The sequence below is a fragment of the Protobothrops mucrosquamatus genome, unplaced genomic scaffold, assembly GCF_001527695.2.
Source record: "Protobothrops mucrosquamatus isolate PMUCROS unplaced genomic scaffold, P.Mucros_1.0 scaffold1170, whole genome shotgun sequence".
NCBI lineage: Eukaryota > Metazoa > Chordata > Lepidosauria > Squamata > Viperidae > Protobothrops > Protobothrops mucrosquamatus.
The window spans coordinates 251,432-258,369 of NW_015387384.1; the positions used below are offsets into that span (position 1 = coordinate 251,432).

General features: G+C 41.4%; 1 protein-coding gene across 1 annotated transcript in view; it reads left to right on the plus strand.

The window, feature by feature from the left end:
• Window positions 1-255: 255 nt before the first annotated feature.
• Window positions 256-6,938, plus strand: part of COL6A3 (collagen type VI alpha 3 chain) — a 150,043-nt gene continuing 143,360 nt past the window's right edge. Inside the window, 1 exon segment of the mRNA XM_029285002.1 lies at window positions 256-403. The gene's annotated coding sequence lies outside the window, so the exon portion shown is untranslated.

Genomic DNA, 6,938 nt, shown 5'->3' on the forward strand with positions numbered 1-6,938 from the left:
AGAAAGCTCATGTAAAACTAGAACAGAGGCAATGCTAAACTCTGACATCATCTTGCACACAGGGGTCAGCAGAAACAACCATTTGCTGTTTGAGCAAATCTGCTTTTCATTTACAGTTTGGGTTAGTGAGTGAGGAGGCCTTGACTGTAATATTAGAGACAATCCCGTTTTGAGTTTCTTCCACCAAAAGGCAGTTCAGTTCTTCACTGCGCCTACCCAGTTGGAAGGATTTGTCTTAAAAAAAAAAAACCCTACTGTTCAGAATCCCAGCTTCCTCTCCTTCACTGTGGAGAAAAGCACCAGGGGGAACCAGGGACGTTTAGCAAAACGAGAAGATGAGTTTAATGTGCAGATAATTCCTTCAATAAGGTCCTGGAATTCTTAATTCTACATTTACTCAGGGGTAAGTACTTTTTTTTTTTTTATTGTAGAAAGGATTTTTATCTGAGAATCTCTGTCAGTTCTATGGTTATTATCTAGATGGAGCACACTGAAGTAATAGGAGCAACCCGGAGAGAGTGCCTGGGGGGAGGGAGGCAAACAGTTCAATCTGTTGAGTTGACAGAAGGCAGTCAACTTCAACCCAGTCTCAATGGGTACTAAAGATTGGCTGGTAGTTAATTGTTGTGGGGGGGAGGTGCTCATTGAAGACTTTATGGTGTGAGGAGAGAGGAAGGGGACAGAGAAAATCCTTACATCTGCATCGAAATGTACCTCTTTTCTCCTGTTTATGAATGTATTGATTTGGGTCTTCTCTCTTATAACTTTATTCTCTGTTTTAAGGGGTCAATTCTGTTTGTGGTGAAGTTACAACTAGGATTTCTATTACTGTCCTTTCAAGAGAAAGCCATAATATTTCTTCATTTTTCTATCTGCCGTGCTTTGAAAAGTTCTGTTTGAATGATGGGGAGTGGGCAGAAAGCAGGGGTGTAAGCTGATGAGAAATGGTAGGATTGACTCCAGAGATACAGCAAATAAATCTAGAGATAGCTGAGTTAAATTAATCTTTTGTATTCTCCTTGTATTTTTTCTAAATGACTGGGACTAAAAGGAGTGAAGGGAGATGATTCTCAGAAGGGACAATACCAGATTCAGTACTGAAAAGATCCTGTAAACAAGTTTGTAGCTTGACACCTCAGAAAATGGCACACTCCATTTTTTTCAGGAAAGCTATTAAATCTTGAAACAAAGCTGCACTCTCCCCCAATTTTTTGTTGGGGGAGAAAATACAGGAGGTATGCAGATGGAATAAACATAGTAAAAACTAAGGTGAAACGATGTCTTGCCTTTCTGGGAAAGATTGCTCAGTTTCAATCAGGGAGTGTGGGGAAATGCAAAGTTAAACATGTATCCAGGTATTAGTTTGGTCTCTGTAGACTGTTTTCTGAGTATTGGGCAGCCACCTGGGCAGATGAACACCATACCCAATTATCTTTCTGCACACCTTTTTTTACTCTGCTGACCCACCCCCATATGCTTCCGGTTGAACCACAAATAAATGTTTATTTCAAAGGGTAGATACTTATAAACAAAGCAAGTGTCCATCTTAAACAATCACAGTCTCACAATGGGCTGCTGAGAAAAGGTTTCCTATGCAAGTCTTTCATGTCATACAGCAATGTACCTCTTTTGTTGCAAAATGAATTGAAGAGACCAGGCAGCTCTGCAGGGGTTAATAAATGAAGACCTCCAAGATGAGCAGGAGGAAGAAACTGATACAGTCTGCAAGATCAACAGTATGGATTCTTGTTTCTCTTGTGAAGTAATTCAAGTTGAAAAGTTAAATTAAGCAAATTGGTATCTCTGGAAATAGTTGCAATTATACTGAAAGTATTCTGAAATGTGGCTTTCAAAGGCGCTATTCTAGATCAATTTCTGCATTATCGTTCTTGTTAAGAATGCTTAATGTTTCAAGTAAAGCAGCAGACAGTTTTACATTTTATTATTTATAAAGGATTTAAAACATTCTAAATTGGATCCATTGAAACTTTAATTTGTTGATGTAATTTAATTGCTTTTATGTCCCTACATGACATTGTTAAATTGTTTTTATGTCCCTACTTGGCTTTGTGCTCTATTCTACTTTGTAAACAAGTCACCATTTGTGGTATAGAATTGTAGTGATGTTGGGGGTAGAACGTTGGTGAATGTGCTTCTTTTCTGTTAAACTTTATAGGTGATGTATAATGACACAACAATGGCCCATTTAGGAAGTAAGAAACAACAAAAGATGTTTTGCTTATAGGACCTAATGCCCCATCTACTTCTTTGCTCCTGCTATGATTCATAATTCAGCATACTTCAAAGTCAGTGTTTTCATGATCTTGCACCAAGGATGGGGAACTGCTCTTGAGGACCTAATGCTTGCTTACAGATAGGCCCTCTGGCTTATAAGACCTAGAACAAAATCCTCTGGCTTTCTCCCAAATTGTTCTCGCTGCTTCCTGTTTTCTGCTGCTCTGGTGTTAAACTTCTATGGAGGATTTTTACTGCTATTTAAAAGGAACCTGGCTGGCAGGATTAGTTATGATTTATCTATCACAAAGTATGGTCAAGAGTAGGAGAAACCACTTCTGTAGATGTTCTAGCAACTACTGCCAGAATTAAGAGAACATAATAGAGTTGGAAGGGATCTTGGAGGTCTTCTAGTCTAACCCTCTGCTCAAGAAAGAGACCCTAGACCAGTGATGGCGAACCTATGGCACGGGTGCCAGAGGCGGCGCTCGGAGCCCTCTCTGTGGGCACGCATGCCATTGCCCCAGCCTTGCCTTCCCCTGTGACCCCCTCCTCACCAGCAGCCCCCCTGGAGGAGAGTAACCCCCGAGTGTGGCCCACGTGGAGCAGCACAGCCAAGGACGTGGCAGCCAGGCAGTGAAGACAAGACTCTGCCCTCATGCCCCATCATGCACAGTTGATGCTGTGGAGTGCAGGCAGAGGGCGTGGCCACCATGGCGCTGCTGGGCTGCCTGGGCAATCTGCGGCAGGCCCTGGAGGCGGTGAGTGGCCCTGCGGGCAGGTAGGGTGGGGGCGGAGCGGGGGCAGGGCAGGGGATGGAGCAGGGGCGGGGCCAATTTTTGGGCACTTGGTCTCTAAAAGGTTCGCCATCAATGCCCTAGACTATTCCAGACAAGTGGTTGTTCAATCTCTTCTTAGAACCCTCCAGTGATGGAGCACTTTCAATTTAAAAATTTTAAAATTTCAAATTTTTAAAGAGAGAATGTTGGAGTGTAGGGGAAATAGTGTTTTTATGACAGTGAACAGAGACAGAAACAGAGGAAAGATGAAGTTTTCCAAGAGGAGAGATGGACAGACACTATCTTGCCTTCTACTGTGAAGACAACACTATTCTCTCTAAAGCCAGGCTCCTGATATCACTCTGTTCAGAAAGGGCAGTGGGAAGGAGAACCCTTGAACTAGACCAGGGGTAGGCAACCTTGGCTCTTTTATGACTCGTGGACTTCAACTCCCAGAATTCCTGAGCCAGCCATGGCTGGCTCAGGAATTCTGGGAGTTGAAGTCCACGAGTCATAAAAGAGCCAAGGTTGCCTACCCCTGAACTAGACTCTGTGCCTCCCTATTGGTTGGGGTGTCAATTACAATTGTTTGTTTATTTCTTTTCCATTTCTATTGTCATTTGTCTAAATCCAGTTGACTCTGGGTGGAAACAATACCTCAATTAAAACCATAAAAACACAAATTATACATATAGGCAACAGAGAATTATCATGATTTCATAAAAATTAACAGTTCAAGTAGGTAATGTGATCCCTAACACTTTCAGGGTCCAAGGCTCATACATATAGCTAGGTCTTTAGAGCAAGGGTGTCCAAATTTGGCAACTTTAAGACTTGTTGGCTTCAACTCCCAGAATTCCTCAGCTAGCCATGCTGGTTGGGAAATTCTAGGAGTTGAAATCCACAAGTTTTAAAGTTGTCAAGTTTGGAGAGCCTTGCTTTAGAGCATTATGAAAGGCTAATGGAGTTGGGGTCATCCTCAGAGGAAAAATGTTCCAGAGGGAAGGGTTTACTGCTGAGGAGACAGCCTAATCCCCACCAGCTGATATTCCTTGATTGACAGGGCCCTCAGCACCCCCAATCTACTCAACTGAATTGAAAGAAGATGGTTCCTTAGGTAACCCAGTCCCAAGTTCCATCTTTGTGAGTAACATAACTGTATTACTAATCTGAATATCAGGGGAGAGGCTGTTGGAAAGGAGAGGAGCCATCGCTAAGGATGCCCCACAACAGTCCCTGTAGTTGCCATTCCTTTGATTATGGGATCCTCAACAACATTTTTCTTTCTGAGTTCACTGGAGAGGCAGATTCAACCTGGAGATGGTAACTTCAATTATAATCAGGCTCTGAGCTTTAAAGATAGCAAGCACCATCTTGAATTGCATCTAGAAGCAAACTGTCAGTCAATATGTTACATGGGCAACCAATATCACTGCTAATGTGACCATGGCTGCAACTGACATACTAGTTAAAATTGTGCAAAGGCCTTCCTAGTCTCCACATGCTGTTCAAAAAGAATCTGTGAGTCCAGGAGGACCTCTGACTGTAAGCCAGCTGTATCTGGAGAGATACCAAATGTTATTTTCATTTGAGAACATTGAAAGCTGTTTCTTGAGATTAAAATTAGATCCAGGTGGATGCAGGAATTCTGATTCTCTCATGCCAATGGATAACAGTTTCCTTTGCGTAACTAAGACTAATTTTATTGAGGTCTAGTTGGACAATGAAAGAGGTAAAGCATCAAATCCATGTATAATTTTAGTGAATCAACTGTGTGTTAGAGAAAGAATAATAAAGTACAAACTTAAAAGTGAAGAAGAATCTGTGAATAGTTTGGAAAGCTTTTACTTGGGGAGATGTCTGCTATGACTAATTTTGAGAAGCCAGGCCAAATGCCTTGAGGTCTTCTCTTGTACTCTCTTCCTGATCAGTTGCCTGGGTGAGAAAAGTCTTCCTGGCCAAAAATCACTTCCTGGCTATACGTCCAATTGCTCTTGACTAAAATTGGAATGACTCAAATCATTCCAGTGGTTTCAGTGGGATTTTTCAGTTAGGACAGAGTTTCTGCCAATCTATGTGCGGTTCTTTTCCTCTTGGTGATTCATAGACTCCTTACAAACTTTCTAGGCCTGAGAAAGAAGAAGTGGTAGTCCTACAATTTCCTTGGACTTAACTCCCAGGAATGGTTCCCATCAAGTCATCCTCGTTCTCAGTTGGATCTCAACTCCCCAATCCTTCATAGCTGTCCCAAAGGAAAGAAATTCCTCCCAAAATCTGTGCCTGAACCTCCTCCTATCCTTGATCAGATCCTGTCTGTATGGTCTTTATCCCGTGTCTGGAAAGTAATAAGAATCCTCTGCTTTGTTTGAGGGATGTCTTTTTTCTATTTTTAGCAAGTATTTTAGATTCTTATTGGAATCCACTTTCTGGAATAAACTATTTTGATTTGTTTGTTGTTTTCTTTTGATAAACTGTGTGTATCTGTTTAAATACATAGTGAGTATTGTTTATTCATATTTAACCTAGAATAATGCAAGTCAGCTGTTTCAAGACTAACATTTTTGGCTCAGTTTACAGGGATAGAATTAATGACTGTCATTCTCATCCTTTAATTCCTCTGTATATTCTGCAGAATTGGAGAAAGGGTGGGAACGGAGATATCATGTCACATGATGTCTCGAAAGAGCCATAAGTCTCCAGCAACTGCTGGATTCTGTAAAATGTGGCAATGTGACCTATTTCCCCCCCCCACCAAGTTATGTATTTATAATGTTCATTTTGTTTTATTCCCAGAATTCATTTCCCTACTCCTATTCCTTTGGTGGTGATATTTGTATTATTAATACTACTCCATCAATTCAGTGAAAGCTATAACATATCTATCTGTGTGGGTAGTCCAAAAATAAGATATAAGATATAAAAGTTCATAATATAACAAATTAGGGAGGGAATATTAAATGTAGTTTACACATATGTCTGCACAGTTCCTTTCTTACAAGACCAGAACCAGATACAGCAGTTTTCTCATCCTGTGCATTATCTCCATCTGGTTTAAGTAAAAAGGAACAAGAAAAAGGTCATGCAGGGTAAGTTGAAATAGACATAAGGCACAGCTTTGTTAAACTTCCAGGCTAACTTCCATTTTATTGGGTTTCTGAAGCTCAGACCTATACCTGAATGTGATAATTTTAACTCTGGTTTTAAGCCAGTAATTTAAAAAAAAACATGTTTATTAATTAAAACAAATCAGAGAATAATTCATTAAGTGTAGCAAAAAAATTAGGAAGCCAAGCTAGCTTTGAAAAGGTCCTTATATTATCTTCTAATCTTACTCCTCATGGAGAAGAGGTACATAATTTTGCTCACCCTTGTCTTTGGACTGCTGTGCTGATTTTCCCCATCCCATAAGCAGGAGCTGAGACCAGTACAATAATTAAATTTTGCTTCGTTTAAAGTCAATTAAAACTGTTAATGGTGAATCTCCAGTCATATATGTAATATTTTCTCTTCTTGCAACATTATAACTTAATATTATATTTTAGCTCTTTGGAGGCCTAAGTCAAGTCTTCTAGGGATTTCTGTAGCATTATCTCATCCAAGAGGGGGGCGCGGACCTGGCAGGTATCACCGAGACCTGGCTGGGCATAGAAGGGGGAGTGCCCCTTGTTGATATTTGCCCGCCGGGTTTCCAGGTATTCCATCAGCCAAGGACCCGGGGTAGGGGTGGTGGGGTAGCGGTCATTATAAGGGAGAGCCTATGCCCGAGGGAGACCACTGTGCCTCAGATAGACGGTGGAGAGTCCCTCCTTGTGAAGTGGGGGCAAGGGGTACAAGTGGGCCTGTTGATCATATACCTGGCTCCCTGCTATGTATCAACGGCCCTGCCTGAGTTGGCTGACGTAATAGCCGGGGTGGCAGTTGAGA